The sequence below is a fragment of the Leucopleurus acutus genome (genome assembly GCF_964270905.1).
Source record: "Leucopleurus acutus genome assembly, chromosome: 10".
In the NCBI taxonomy this organism is placed as follows: domain Eukaryota; kingdom Metazoa; phylum Chordata; class Mammalia; order Artiodactyla; family Delphinidae; genus Leucopleurus; species Leucopleurus acutus.
In genome coordinates, this window is record NC_139153.1 from 32,879,392 (window position 1) to 32,895,499 (window position 16,108).

The 16,108-nt window shown below is 44.1% G+C and overlaps 2 protein-coding genes across 4 annotated transcripts in view; both read left to right on the forward strand.

The window, feature by feature from the left end:
* Positions 1 to 16,108, forward strand: part of ARF4 (ARF GTPase 4) — a 1,077,785-nt gene that overhangs the window by 694,036 nt on the left and 367,641 nt on the right. The gene's annotated exons all lie outside the window — the stretch shown is intronic.
* Positions 1 to 16,108, forward strand: part of ARHGEF3 (Rho guanine nucleotide exchange factor 3) — a gene marked incomplete at its 5' end in the record, with an annotated part of 270,965 nt that overhangs the window by 212,595 nt on the left and 42,262 nt on the right. The gene's annotated exons all lie outside the window — the stretch shown is intronic.

The following is a 16,108-nucleotide window of genomic DNA, read 5'->3' on the forward strand; positions in this document are numbered from 1 at the left end:
AATGGTTCAAATCTTCGCACCCAGTATTCCAGGTCTTGAGGGAATAAAGCTATGTGTCCAAAGTTGTTCATAATGACATTATTTGCAATAATGTTTATGTTTTATGTTTACACGTTTTATAGGTTTCAAAGTACTTTTATATTCTTTGCCTCACCTGAGTATAATTATCCTCATTTTAAAGATAAGGATACCAGGAGTCAGAGAGGTGCAGTGATTTTCCCAGGATCACACAGCCGGGAATGGCAGAGCTAAAAGCTTGAAGTCTGATTCCAATCTAGCGTCCTTTCCTACTTTCTTTCCTACTTTCTAACAGCCAGAAGAGCCAACAACCCCTCTGACCTATAATGAGGGAATGGCTCCATGTACCGTGGCCTCTGGCCCAGGGGTCAATGACATCATTTGAGCCGTTACACACTAGCAGACAGAAATACCCTAATGTTCCTGGGAAAAATAAAGAGGCGGAAAGTTGAGCATAATTATATACATGATGTAACCAATTTAAATATATATGTATGCACATGAGATCTAGAGAAGTGGGGGAAGGGATGCTTCAATCAGAGCATCCCCCTTCCTTTGTCATTGTGATCACTATAGCAATGCTACTCAGTGTTCAAATAACAGTCAATTATTTTCATATGCATTCTCTCCTTTAAATCTTGCACAGCTTCGGGACCTGTGCAAGGCAAGGACTGTCCTCTTTGTCTGTCAACTGAGGAAACAGAGATTCAGAGAGATTAGGAGGCAGGGCCGAAATGTTGGTCCCTCCTTGACTAGCCTTGACCTCTTGGCACACCAGAATATTGGCTTAAGCCAGCCGTGTTCCTGAGTGAGGTCGGTTGTAAGCAGCACTATTTGGGGAGTGTTCAAAGTGAACCCCATTAAAATTAGCCTGAACACTGCATGCAGTGACCTCACCTGGGGGCTAATGGACTAGTGGACCCTTCCCTTGGCCTGCACTCCTGCAGATCCAAGTCCAAGGCCTTACTTTATATTTGATGTGAGATCCCTGTTAGAATAAACAGAAAGCCCACAAAGAATGGATAGACACAGACTTCTGTACATGTAGATGACATCCCTTAAAATGATGTCTTTCTGAGCTCTGCAGATGTAATTTGCACCAGAGGTGATAATTAAACGGTAAAAACAGAGCATTTCCCCCAGGGTACTGTTTCCGTAGATACCACTAGAGTTGGCAGCCTGACTGAATTAAATAAAACAGAGAGCCTATGTCAGGACTTTGAAAAAAATAAAGTTAAATATTTATCAGGTGTCATACATTGTCAGATTTGGAAGTTTGGAGTCTTGCTGGAAGAAGAAGCTGCAGAAGGAAAAAGGGAACCAGCCAGTGGGTAGAGAGGGATGGGGTTGGGCCTGATGTCCAAGGGGACCGAGTGATAAGGTTTCCCTCTGTGCTTTCTGGTCCTGACACAAGGCCAGTGCAAGCTCCCTCCTCAAGTGTGTTATCTTATATTGAAATGCTAACATTCCATAACCCCCAAGTGACACAAGCATGTCAAGAACGACCCCAGGCAAATACAGAGAAGATAATTAAAGGTCACTGGTGAAGACGAGTGTTCTTATTTTTGACTTCACAGAGGTGGGGGTGGGGTGTGGGTGGCCCATCTGTATCCTGTTAGGTTTTGGCAGCGTTGCTTCATTTTCTCACACCTCGTCAGCCATCCTCCTTGCTGGTTGGTGATTGGTGATTGGTGTGGTCTTGCAGAAGGGGTCTGACACCACTGTGAAGAAGGAAGTAGACTGAAGAGGAAGAAATTGGTGGTAGCTTAAGTGTCAACCACAGACGCACAGTGAAGAGCCCTTGCCTTCCGCCTCAGCTGTTTGATGGAGCCTTTTCAGAGAACTTTGAAGGAGACAGCATCAGAAAAGACACCTGGCTTTCTCTCGTTAGTCTCTGGATGTTTTATTCCCAGGCTTTAACAGTTGAGAAGAGCGAGGCTCTGTTCTGGCTCAGCATCAAGAAGTCTTTGCTTTGGAGGGCTCTTAAATGCTCATCTGAATTTCTTTAGCAGCAACTGTTTCTAAGCTGGTTCTTAAAAGAGTTTCACTACTAGCTGGGGACAGGGCGCAAACAGGCTCAGCTTCTTGGAACCTCAGCGTCTTTGTTTCTGAATGAGTGGACTGGGTTAGATCTTTATTTCCCAGAAGATGGGTTTCTTACCACTTGTGGTAGCTCACATGATACAGGACAAGGTGACAGGGAAACAAGACACAAAATAATTTCGAATCACTTTCCCTTTCCAATTCTCTTCTGATCCTTCTCATTATGTCAAGGAGAAAGTCTCAGTTTGGAGCTAGTGTGTCTTTAATGCCTCTCTATCACTTGCTAATTTCCCTTTTTAACAAAGCACAGGCCTCAGGCAGGCAAGTGTCTAACAAAAATTTAACAATAGGGTTCATTTTTTTAAAGGTAGTTTCTATTTATGGCAGGTGATAGTGATTTTCTGTTTAAGGCAGTGGTAGAGTTTATTTTTGCAATAAGTTTACTCAAGTAAAAAATGAGTAACTTAAGGAAACATTATGTAATAGCTCAGAGGATATGTACACAGGGCAAAAGATTGGTGTGATGGTACCGAGAGTTTGGAAGCAGTGCATTAGGCGGGTTCTGAGGCCTTTCCAGGGTTAGCACTCTGCAACAAAAATTTCCAGGTTTGGCCACAGCCACTTGCAGACCAGAAATTTGACCTTTGATCATAGGACCCAGATTTCAGGTATTAAGATTTTTAAATAGATAAAAGCTGGCTTTAATGTGATGTAGAATACCTTTATGGACTAGTGGTTAGCCAATTAAAAAAAAAACAACTGGATTTCTGTTCTAAGAACAAAACTCTTTTTTTCTTTTCAAAACTTTAAAGTTCCAAAATTCCAGCTGCAATCATTTAACCCTTCTTCCTTTTCCCCTTCACCCTGAGGGAAGGAGTGAACAAGATTGCATTTTAATTTGGGGCAGCCATAGAGTGAAAGTAGTGATTAGAGACTTGGATTTAAGGATCAGACTGAGCTGAGTTTGAATCCCAAACTTGGCCACTTGTGAGCCAAAAGACCTTGGACCAGTGACTCATCCTCTGAGCCTCAGTTTCCTCATCTGTAAAATGAGAACTTCCAAGGGAATTGTGAAGATGAAACGGGCATGCAGAAGGCTTCCACAGAGCAAATGCTCCACAGACCATTAGCCTCAGCAGCATCTGTTTTGCATGTCCATCAGTTGAGTGGAAGCTGTGGACGGACATCCCTCCACAGTGGTCTGCTGCAAGGTCACCCCTTCCTTTTAGGAAACACCCACCCAGTTTCCAGGGATCCGAGTTGGCACTGGGCATTATTTTTTGAAAAACAAGATGTTCCAAGCACACTGGCAAGCTTCACATTTATTCCTGCCAGGTAGGATGAAAAAATTTAGTGTGGTTTTCTAGTGTTCCCATAATGACTCTCCCGCAGGGGGGTGGGGTATGATGAGCTCTGGGTAGAGAGGCTCCCTGCTCATGGGAGATGAGGAGTGTGTCATCATCCTCAAGGCCAGCTCCCACCTGACACGGATCATCCGGGAGCCTTACCCACATTCCAACCGCAGACACAGACCCAGGGAAGGTGAGGAGGATTAGGTTGCTTTGGGAGTTCTTCATGCCATACTCATTAGCAGCACACTTTAATTATAAATAGGTCCTTTGTTAGAAATGTGGGGAAACTCCATAGCGTGAGGGATACAAGTTGGTGAAGAGTTGGACAACTAAAAATGACTCCCAGTGCTCTTTGCTTGTCAGTAAATATTTGTGAAGACCAGACTCTACCTAGCTTTTTCTTTTTTTTCTGGGTTTAAAGAAGAGAAAGGCATGCTTTTGACCCTCAAGGAACTTTTCCTTGAGTTTGATGAGGTCATTCACAACATTAAAGTACAGGCAGTGATTGTCAATCAGCAGAAAGCTGGATGGTGAATTGGCAACCTCATTGGGGGAGTTTGGCAGACTGGGAGGGGGTCATCCAATGAACCCCTGGTGCTGGATGCTAACACACCAGTCCCCAGGCCTGCCCTTAACACTAGCATGGCACCTGTGCGCCTGGCTGGGCACTCTAAGATGCTGGGGGAGCACCCAAGAGGGGCTGCTGATTCCAGAAAGACAGGGCTTGAATGTCAAACCAACAGCTCCTACTTTTTCACTCCCTCCATCAGTCTCTTCTGCCTCTACAGTCTTTGATTTCTTCAGGGCTCCCCTCACCTGGTTTAGGAAATGAGCAGTGCTGTGGTTAACAACCCAGGCCTTGTAGCGTAGCAGCCTTGTGCTCAGTCCTGGCTCCACCACTCACTACCAGCTCTGTGATCTCAGGCAAAGCTCTTAACCCCTCTGAGCTTCAGTTGTCTGCATTGTGAAATGGGTATATTAATAGTACTGACTTAATAGAAAGCAAGGAAATCATGCATAGAACACACTTTGGCACAGCCTGGCTCAAAATTGCCCTCAATATTATTACTGTTATGTTGTTTCTGTAAAAGGAACTTGCGTATCCAGGGAAGCCGGTATGGGGGTTGCTGGGAAAGCTTTCGAGTCAGATAGAGTTGAATTTGAATTTCAGCTCTGCCAATTAACTACTGGGTATGACTTGGGACAAGTCACCTCACTTCTCTAAACGCCTGCTTCCTCTTCTATAAAATGGGGTGATGGGATTGCTATGTGGAATAGATGAGTGAGTGTATGTGTGTGCCAGCATCTGGCACCAGGTGACCCCAGGGCTCGTGGTACCTCCTCCTCCCCGGGCAGAGGTCCCCCATTGTCTACATAGTGCTTCCTTCTCTTCTTTCTTTAAAAATCATTTTTATTGTTGTTTTCATTAGTTTAATCCTCAGATATCTTTTTTTTAATTGAGGTAACATTGGTTTACAACACTATAAAAGTTTCATGTGTACAACATTGTATTTTGATTTCTGTATACACTACTTGACTTCTGTATACTCACCAACAAAAGTTTCATTTCCATCCATCACCATACAGCTCACCCCCTTTACCCATTTTGCAATCCCCCCACCCCCTTCCCCTCCTTCTCTTCTTGACAAAATCAGAAGAGAAGAATTACACCTGGGTCAGGTGTGGGATGACCGACTTCTCTGTTTCTAGAAAATTGCTGGAATCTGTGAGTAGGTAGGGGCCCTGGCAACATGTAGTTTATTTAGTAGCAATTCTGGAGGCTTTGTGGGGCCAGACGGCCCCTCGCCACCCCTCTGCACAGCCCTGCTTTGTAAATTCAGGAGCGACCCAGAACCCGACTCCTAAATGGTGGGGCAGAAGGAGGGAGTGCCTGGCTGGTAAATGAGGCTCCCCCCCGCCATCACTGGGGGTGCTTAGGGAGTTGGGGAAATCTTTGTCAGGTTAGACCCTCAGTAGTCTCCCAAAGGAGCCCTTCCCTCTATAGCTGGCCCGTGCTGGAAAACTCATGGGAACTTTGCCCCCTTCTGCCACAGGAGCACTTTACTTCAGGAATAAAGAACATTTTTCTTTTACCACAAAACTGCCTTTGTCTTTCCTGGAAACTTTTATTGGCACCCCTTACCACTGAGTCTCCAGTGGCAAAACCAAACAACCAAATCACAGGTTTGTATTTACTTCTTTTAAGTCAACTGCCATTGTTTATTCATTTTCCCTCTTGTGTCTTTGTAATTGAAATGAACTGCGTGTGATGTGGGGAGAGAGCTGGGTCTCTGAGGCTTCTGCCTCCTTTGTCAGCGCAATATATTATTTTTCAAATGCACAGGCTTCTGAATTTTAATAGACTGTAGATAATGATACATCTGGTTGCATATTAATTGCTGAGAGTTAGAAATAACACATAATCACTATGTTTCAAGGTTGCAAGTGTACAGCAGTGAGAGTCAGGGTTTGTTATGAGCCTTTGGAAAAATCCATTGTTAGTGGGCATTTTTTAATTCCTGTCATTAAAAATGTGCTACGGAATAAGAACTGTCTTAACGTTCAGTCTTGTGTTCTGGATGTGTGCACGAACACACACACACACAAACACACACACACTTCCCAAGGAGTAACATTTTGAAGCTATTCATCTGCTCAGCTGGGGTGTGTGGGGCAACAGCAAGGCCATATGAATCCATTGTAGATTACCTACCTCACAGTTTCCTGAACAGCATGCTTTGTACCTTATTTTTCTGCAAACCATCGCTTAGTGGGTGGTAAGATGTCAGCTGAAAGCCAAAGCAGGAAAGTTTTAAAATATTTTATTTTATTCCCGATTCAGTCAATCCCTTGTGGCTGTGTGACTGGTAGCTTTTTCCATTTTCAATAATCAGGTTTCAGTGTATTCTGTTCTCAGTCGAGAGCGGACTGTTCTAAAACACCCAAGTGCAGTGTTCCCTGATTCTCAGTGGAGGCATGTGCTGCTGAGGATGCACGTGGACCAAATGATTTGAAAGGGTAAATTGTGCTAGGAGGGACAGATGGGGTTACCAGGGAGCTCAGCAAATGTATTTTCTGTTTCTCTCTGGAAGTCACATCTCTGCAAGGCTTGACTGCTGAAAATCATTGTTCTCATCGAGAACGGAAAGAGGAGGGGGTCCATGTTCTTTTCCTGAAGACCTGGTGCCCTTGGTCAGATGTCCCTGTAGGTTTTACCCAGCAGCTGAATGTGGGATTCCTCGTCTCAGCCTCGTCTTCAGTCAGATGGCAGACCCAGCTGTTAGCTTTGCTTGCCTGCAACGTGTTTGCTCATCTCAGATTCAGCTGGAACACACTGTCCTTCCTTTGAGATTGAGATCTGTGCATCCTTTTCCATCTCTGTACTTCTTTTTCCTCTTCTGGGAAGCTAAGATAATGCTGAGCTTCAAGGGATGGCAGGTAGATAAGAGAGAGGACATGTCAGTGGATCTGTGTATGGTCCTTTCTGGAAGCCAAAAGTAACATGTTATTTTTGGGAGAAATTCTACCCTCCACCTCTGACATGGCTTGAACACCCAGAATTCCTATCATTGCCTATCCCAGATAGTACTGGGATCAGGCAAGATTGGAGACCAGCTCTTTTAGCCTATAATTCAACAATGTGGGGTGGGGAGGGGAGGGTGGGAGGAGTTCGATGTAGACCTCAAGACCTACCCGCTTGGGTGCACTTCCACCACTCAGGTTCTTATCTTAAGTTGATGTTTTTCTCTACTTGGACGTAGCCTTGGATCTTGCCAAACCACTCCCAGTTTTGCTCTATCCAGCCGGAGCTTGACTAAACAGATGATAAAACTGCCGGAAGAAAGGGAAGGCAGGAATGTAGAATCAAAATGTGGTCTCATAGCAGCCCGGGTCCTCGGTGGCCAGAGCATGTCATTGGTGAGATAGTGGCAGGTAACATGGAGCACCAGCTTTGTCCCTGGGAGGCTCAGAGCAAAATCCAGTGCTGCAGGGGATGAATGAGAGCAGGAGAACAGGCTGGGGGTGGGGGGGAGTGTGGGGGAGATCACACCTCTCCTTGGACATCAGTTTCAAGGCAATAATTTGATATTTACAGGCAACAACTTATGGGACAGGCTTGTACCGAGCACATTACACACATGATCTCGTGTCACCTTCCCAACAACCCTGTGAGAGGGTCGGAGAGCCACCCTCACTTCACAGGGCATGAGACCAAGCCCGTGGAGGTTACATCGTTGGCCCAGGGTCACAGGGTGTTCAGTGCATAGGGCACTGTCCTCTGGCTGGAAAGATAGGCTCATATTTTATCCTTAGGTCCTTTGCAAAGAATCAACACATTTGGGGGACCAGAGTGACAAGAACTTTGTCACTTTCAGCACAGGCTTTCTGCTCATCCTTAAACACCAGGGAAGCCTCAGCAAATGTCCTTAAAGTGCCCTTGAGGTCTGTACACACCAGTTCCCAAACCCTGAAGCAGAGGTGGAATCCCCAGTGCATTCTTCTCCCCCTACCCCTCCAACCCAGCCCAAGGGGAAGCCAGGGAATCCCTTTTACAGAGATAAACAAATACAGAATTTATATCCCACCCAGGGGTTTCCAAGAAGTCAATAGGAAATGACTGGCCAAGACCCCAGAACCACAGAGCCCTTCCTCTGGGCCTGTGGCTGTGATTAGGCCACCACTGCCACCTCCGGCTGACTTCTTGGCGTCCCCCACCCAGAAATGTGCGGCTCTGACCCCATTTTCCAGACCTGCAGATGGGTGTGGCGTGCTGTGGGCGCACTTCTTCTGTGGCATTCTTGGCAAAAAGGCATAACCTGGCTCTACTCATGAGAAAACATCTTCTGGGCCTAAGGTTGGCTTCCCTGTAAGGGCCACAGAGGCTTGAGTCTGCTGGCAGCTCTCACACTTTTCCAGGAGGTCGAACTGTTCAAGCGCTTCAGCTCTGAGCATCTGGCCCTTTCTCCTTGACAGAGTAGGAGCTTTGCTTGATGCTCAGAAGGCATATGTGGAGCCAGAGACTGCAGAGAGAGCTAAATATTTAGCTTCCTCTTTCTCTGAAGGTCTGTAATGCCATGTCTGGGCATGACCAAAATGAGTTTCAGGCGATGGGCTAGCGTTTGCTAAAAGGAACTTACCGGGGCGTGGGTGTGCATTTCTCCTTCTGCCAAGGTTAAGTAATAGTAACATCCTGTGTAAGAGAACGTGAATGTGGTTTTCTACTAAACTCCAATATTTTAGGGCTATTTATTAGATATTTTTAATCATGGGCCAATTTAACCGGTAGCAGACTAATAAAATAAATTTGGGCTTGCTGCCAGGACAAATGTTGACTTACCCTTATAATGTTGACTGAAACGAATAACTTTGAAAGTAATTGAGGAGTGAAACCTTAGCCAAAAATACAGTGTCTGAAACAGTGGTTCTGTTTTATTTTACTGGCACTGCTAAGAGATTTTGTTCGTAACCTAGGCTGCTGCCCACCTCGGATCTCGGAGAGTCCCATATTTTACTGAATTATTTTCCAATGTTTTGTTTTGTTTTTTGTTTTTCGGCCCATAAACCACCATTCATCAAAAATGAATATCCCCATGGCAGAGAAGAACAGGCTACTTTTCCAGTGTGGGAGCAAACAGTCAATGATAATGGGAGAAATAAAGATAATAACTTGCTTGAGGTGCTCCCTCAGAAACAAAATGGTATGCCAGTAACGTTTGCCCTCTCAGAGTTTGTAGTAAAATTAATCGCTCCTCCAAGGTATATTGGATGAAATCCATCTGACTCGCCCCACACTCACCTTTCCTTCATTTTGCCATTCAGTTTATACAAATATTAGAGAGCGATAGTAGTTTGCCAGCATGTGCTTTGAACTTGAAGGAAGCAGGGGAGGCCTGGAGGAAATGAAGCCAGGATGACCACATGAATTGTCATAAAGTGTGATTTCTTTCTCTTCTCATTTTTTTGCTTGCATTTGATGGGAGCTGTGTTTGGGGCTGGAACTGAGCATCCTTTCAGAGGCTTATGCCAGCAGTGTCTGAGCTTAGTCCAGCATCCCCCTCTGATGCTCCTGCCCTAAGCAAGACCCCCCTAAAAGCAACCACCTCACAGGCTGACCTTGGCCAGAGGCCGTAGGTGCTGACTGGCTCAAGCCAAAACAGACTTGATATACATGGAATAAAGATCATCTCCCCAACCTTAATGTGTTCAGTTTTACGGCCCCAAGCGTCGATGTTTTAATCTGTGGATCTGTCCAAACCATTTTGTGTGTGGTGTCTCCATCAGTGCTTTTTAGCATTGCCGTGAGGGGAGGCTGGAGAAATCGTCAGCTCCTCAACACAACAATCCCACACCCTGTCTACAGCTTGGCCATGAGACTGAACTAACTCAGAGGATCCTGTGGGTTTTGTTTATCCAGGCTCTCCTTAGTCCCCAGTAGCAAAAATACAAACAAAACAAAACAAAGCCCCCAAAAAGCACTTTTTTCTTTTAAAGAAGGAAATTAGGATGTTTTCCTTATAGCATCTGATGCAGAGAGAGTTGGGCCATTTCATCAAAAAGGAAATCTAATCTCCCTTGGATACACAGTGCAAGGCAACCAAACCTGCAGCTGAGAGAAAATAAACACAAGGGTGTGGCCTCCACGTTTGAGATTAGCCAGGAGGGAAGGTATCAGGGATTCTTCCCAGAGCTGTTCCTGGTGGTTTGGCAGGGTCCACAAAGTCTGTGGGACCTTTGTTGAAATCACCTATAATCACCTGGCATTTTTAGGGGAAAATTATAGTTCTACTTTTGAAGACCTTTTGCTCACCTTGTGGGTTAGAAACCAATAATTCTGAAATGCGTTTGGCCTAATCAATGAAGCCAGGTTTCTGTTGGAATTTGAGCCTCATTATTTGCCTTTTAACTTCTAGTAACAGATGACACCAGGTCAGTTAGCTCCGTGCCAGGGGAAAGAAAACAAAAAAATTTTTAATGGAAATTTTGGAGTTAGGAACCATTATTTCATTATTGTTTTTTTCTATTTCCAAAAAAATAAGATGAAGAGTCACTTGTAGTTTCCATAGAAGCTCCCCTTCTTTGCTCCCCTCTTGCTCAGACTGCTCTGCGAAGGACTCCTCGTTGCTGCCTCTGTGTCCTCCATGCCCCTGTGTTCCACTGTGCTCTACCTGCTGAACACCTCACTTGCCCCACTCCAGCCAAGGCTTACTCTCTTGGGTGCTCTGCCTGGATCAACCTCTGGTTCTCTCTGTGCATCCAGAAGACATTCCCCCAAGGGTGACACGTGTACCCTTCAATGAAGCCCACTCTGCAGATGCTGGGTAAGCACTTGCAGAGCTGAATTCCAGAGGATGCACGTAGTCACAAAGAATCTCTTCCATTTATGTGTATTAATTACAAAGGGAATAGTAGTAACTTTACAATGGAGAAATCCAGCAGATACCTCCTGTAGGGCTGTTGTAACAAAGTACCACAAGAGGCTAGGCTTAGAACAACAGAAATTTATTTCTTACTCTTCTGCAAACTAGAAGTCAAAAATCAAGGCATCAGTAGGGCCATGCTCCCTCTGAAACCTGCAAGAGAATTCTTCCTTGCCTCTTCCTAGCTTCTGGGGTTTGCCATCCATCTTTGGTGTTCTCTGGCTTGTAGATGCATCACTCTAATCACTGCCCCCGTCATCATATGCTGTCTCCCTGTATGTCTCTGTCTAAATTTCCCTTCTTATAAGGACACCAACGATGGCATTTAGGGCCCACTGCAATCTAATATGACCTCATCCTAACCTGATTACATCTGCCAAAATCCTATCTCCAAATAAGGTCACTGTCACAGGTTTGGGGGTAGAACTTCAACATATCTTTTTGTGGGGGACACAATTCAACCCATCGTACCACCTTGACCAACTGGTCCAGGTCAATGTCACCAGTTATAAGATATAGTGACATCATGTTCCCCAGATATGATGTACCAAGAAGGGCACATCACTTCTGTTGTATTCTTGCCAAAAATGCATAATCTGAATCCAATCATGAGAAAGCATCAGACATGTCTAAATTGAGAGATATACTACAAAATAACTGACCAGCGCTCTTGAAAAGTATCATTGTCACAGAAGACTGAGGAACTGTCACCGATTGGAGGAAACTATAGTGATATGACAACAAAATACAGTGAAAGGGTGGGAAGGCCTTGGCATTAGGAGGTGTCAAGGGAAGTGAGAACATGAGAATATTTGTAGTGACCTAGAAGTTGTTTTTTTTTTTTAACATCTTTATTAGAGTATAATTGCTTTACAATGGTGTATCAGTTTCTGCTTTATAGCAAAGTGAATCAGCTATACATATACATATATCCCCATATCCCCTCCCTCTTGCGTCTCCCTTCCACCCTCCCTATCCCACCCCTCTAGGTGGTCACAAAGCACCAGCTGATCTCCCTGTGCTATGCGGCTGCTTCCCACTAGCTATCTATTTTATGTTTGGTAGTGTATATATGTCCATGCCACTCTCTCACTTTGTCCCAGCTTACCCTTCCCCCTCCCCGTATCCTCAAGTCCATTCTATAGTAGGTCTGCATCTTTATTCCTGTCTTGCCCCTAGATTCTTCTGACCATTTTCTTTTCTTTTAGATTCCATATATATGTGTTAGCATACGGTATTTGTTTTTCTCTTACTTCACTCTGTATGACAGTCTCTAGGTCCATCCACCTCACTACAAATAACCCAGTTTTGTTCCTTTTTATAGCTGAGTAATATTCCATTGTATATATGTGCCACATCTTTATCCATTCATCTGGTGATGGACACTTAGGTGGCTTCCATGTCCTGGCTATTGTAAATAGAGCTGCAGTGAACATTTTGGTACATGACTCTTTTTGAATTATGGTTTTCTCAGGGTATATGCCCAGTAGTGGGATTGCTGGGTCTTTAAGTTTAAATGTTTCAAGGTAGCCCTCTCAGCTCTCAGTTTCCCAGCCACATGGGCCTTTCCCTATTCTGGCCTATATCAGTTGAGAATTATTGAAATTCAGTAGTGGGATTTTTGTTTTCATTTTACCAGGTTTCTTCTAATTACTGTTGATTCTAGATGATGTCTGCCTCTTCAGTATCCTTTCTCACTAGGCCCTCACTAACAACTGAAGTAAAAATCTCAGATGGCACCTGTCAGCTGCAGTTCAGCATTCAATAGTATGTTTGCAAAACTGTTTTCTGTCCATTGAAATAAATCTTTGTATTATGGAGCATTTTGACCACATACCATCTTAAAATCAGATTTCTACCCCTTATTTTTGACTCAGTAGTACTTGGAAGTGGAACTCAGGATCTAAACATTTTGAATGTTGCCTAGTATAGTAAAGGTGCTGTCAGAAAACAGTATTTTGGAAATTAATTTTCTAGAATCTTCTACAGTGTCCTCTTCTCTACTGAGCAAAATACTTAATTGAAAATTGGGGAATCTCCCACAAAACTCATGTTCCTTTTTCTAATGAGCAAGGGGAAAAAAAGGCCTCAAGCCCTCAAGAATGGTTTCTGTATTTGTTAATGGTTGAAAAAAAGCAAAAGAAGAATAATATTTTGTGACATGTGAAAATTATATGAAATTCGAATTTTAATGTCTATAGATGAAGATTTAATGGAACATAGTCACATTCACTTATTTACATACTGTTTATGGCTGATGGTAGAGATGAGTAGTTGTGACAAAGGCTGGACAGCCCTCAAAGCCTAAAATATTTAACCATCTGGCCCCTTACAAAAAAGTTAGCCAAGCCCTGGAGTAGGGCATGGGCTCTGGATCCAGCCTCCCTAGCCTAGGTTTAAATCCTGGCCACCTTTTTTAGCTTTCCTCATCTTTAAGATGAAGATCACAATAGTGGCTACCTTGCAGGGCTGTTAGGAGAATAAATTAGTAAATATCTGTAAAGCATAGAGAAGAGTCCCTGCAATGAATATGAGCTCATTATTATTATGTAATAATTCTAGAGCTTCTCCGTCACTCTGAGATCATAACTTCCTGTTTAATATGAGGATGATGAAAGCCTTCTAGAGGGTTACTGTTGGGTGACACGTGACCCCTGGGTGTGTGGTTCCCAGCACATCTCCTGTCACACAAATGTAGCCCTGCATAAGGCTTCCTGGTGTTTCTAAACATTTGAAAGACTTTTTATTTATGATTCCATCAACTCATGGGCAAAAGCATCTGCTAGCACAGTCGTTTCTCGCCTCTCTCTTGCTCCTGGCCAGGTGTAGAGCATCCAAGAGCAGTGCTGCCCTGCAGTAGAGCAGTCAGTCCTGCACTAATGGCTGCATTTCTGGCCCCTCCTGGGCCGTGTTCGTGACTCAGTAAAAGCAGAGTCTCAGGGAAGCTACAGACGTGATGTGAAAGACTCTCCTACTGCTCTCCAACCCCACTCTGGCTGCAATAATGAAGTGCAGGGAGAATGAGTGAGGGTTTACTGTATGCCACATCTATTAGAATGGAACTATTTTTTAAGGAATAAGAACTAGTGCCAAATTATATTGATATGATAGGCATTTTCTTACATTGTATATAATGTGCTTCGGTTTTTATTTTTTGGGGGGAAGAATAAGGAGAGGATAAGAACTGTATCCCCTAGGGAAGGAATATTAAAATCTATTTAATTAAATCTCACATTAAAAATAAAATTAAAGGGCTTCCCTGGTGGCGCAGTGGTTGAGAGTCCACCTGCCGATGCAGGGGACACGGGTTCGTGCCCCGGTCCAGGAGGATCCCACATGCCGCGGAGCGGCTGGGCCCGTGAGCCATGGCCGCTGAGCCTGCGCATCCGGAGCCTGTGCTCCGCAATGGGAGAGGCCACAACAGTGAGAGGCCCACGTACCGCAAAAAAATAATAATAAAAAAATAAAATTACATGGAGTGCTTTATTCTCCTTTGTTTGTAATTCAAGCACAAGAGATATTTAAAATTGCTGAATCAATTCCTTTATGAAAAATATGACCTCTATACCTGTCTTCATCCTCTCCTTTCCTTCTTCCCACCTCTTCCTTCTTTTTTGCCATTCCTTGTCCTCTGGAAAGGTGAAGAGAAAATATTTGATAAAAGTCAGTTTTATCATTCATGATAAAAATTCACAGCAAACTTAGCACAGAAAGGAACTTTTTCTACTCGATAAAGGGTGTCTCTTCCATGCTCTCAGCAAGTACAATACTTAATGATGAAACTTTCATAATAATTACTTTGTAATTTGGAATTAGACTATGGTATCTGCTATTTTAGCTTGTAATCAACAATATACGGGTAGTCCTAGCCAGTGCAATAAGACAAGAAAAACAAAAAAAGGTGTAAGGTCTGGAAAACATGCAAAAGATTGTTATTCAGAAAATACTGCCCACACAGAATACTCAATGCCTTTTTCTTTTTTTTTTTTAAGATGTTGGGGGTAGGAGTTTATTAATTAATTAATTAATTTTTGCTGTGTTGGGTCTTCATTTCTGTGCAAGGACTTTCTCTAGTTGCAGCGAGCGGGGGCCACTCTTCTTCACGGTGCGCGGGCCTTTCACTATCGCTGGCCTCTCTTGTTGCGGAGCACAGGCTCCAGACCCGCAGGCTCAGTAGTTGTGGCTCACGGGCCTAGTTGCTCCGCGGCACGTGGGATCCTCCCAGACCAGGGCTTGAACCCGTGTCCCCTGCATTAGCAGGCAGATTCTCAACCACTGTGCCACCAGGGAAGCCCCTGCCTTTTTCTTTTTTGTTTTATTTTTTTAACCTCTTTGGTGAGATGTCCTCCTGCCCTGTCTTAGAATTGCATGGTGAGGGTGGTGTCTGCACTTGAAACAGGACACTTCATTCCTGGGTTTAGCAGTGTCCTTGCCCAGCTTAGTCTGGCAGCTGAGTTGTTGGATTAGGAAGCTTCTGCAGGTTGTGTTCTGTCATCTCTCAGTAAAGCCTGAAAGCATCCCTCTTATTGCATTTGCTAGTTCTCAGTAGAGCTATTTAACTAGAATCTGGAAACATTTTCCCTGAGGCTCCTTTTAGACAGCAGTAAAATGTAGCTCGAGACATACTGAGTAAATGGAAAAGAAAAATCAAATTAGGCCAAGAATTTTTTTAATCTCCTATTCTCACTGAAGCCCTCAAGGAGAACACCATAATTCATATTTGACTCATGTGGGTCAGGCATAAAGCCTCCTCTATAGATTCAATAACCTGTAAATGTTCTGGTTGTGAAATTGCACCTGCCCGCTTTGCTGGATCAAGCACTAAATCATGCAGCAGTGGTTTGTTTTGATTGTTCATTACTTGGGAATGTCAGATTGCCAGAGAGCAGCCCAATGTTTACTTCCAAATGGGCAAAGCCTTGGGAAAGGAGTTTTAATTACAATCTCATGTAGCAACACTGCACACAACTTGCAGAGGGGCCAACATTTGCACTGTGCCTTCATCTTATAGCGGTGCAGAAAAACACCCATCTGACTGGCTCATGTAAAATGGGCAGCAAAGTCAGCAGAACCTTAGAAAAGATGACACAGCAAGTGGAACAGAGCCGAATCTTCCCTCATCATGCCAAGCATGCAGGGCTCCCTGCCCCTTTTTAAAGCAAGAGAAGCCAATTGGCGTTTGCCCTTCAACTTCCCTAGTTTGATATAGAATTTGTGACCTAACAGATTTAGCCGTTAATAAAACAGAGACCTAGAAGTCAGTGGGCTCTGAGGTAC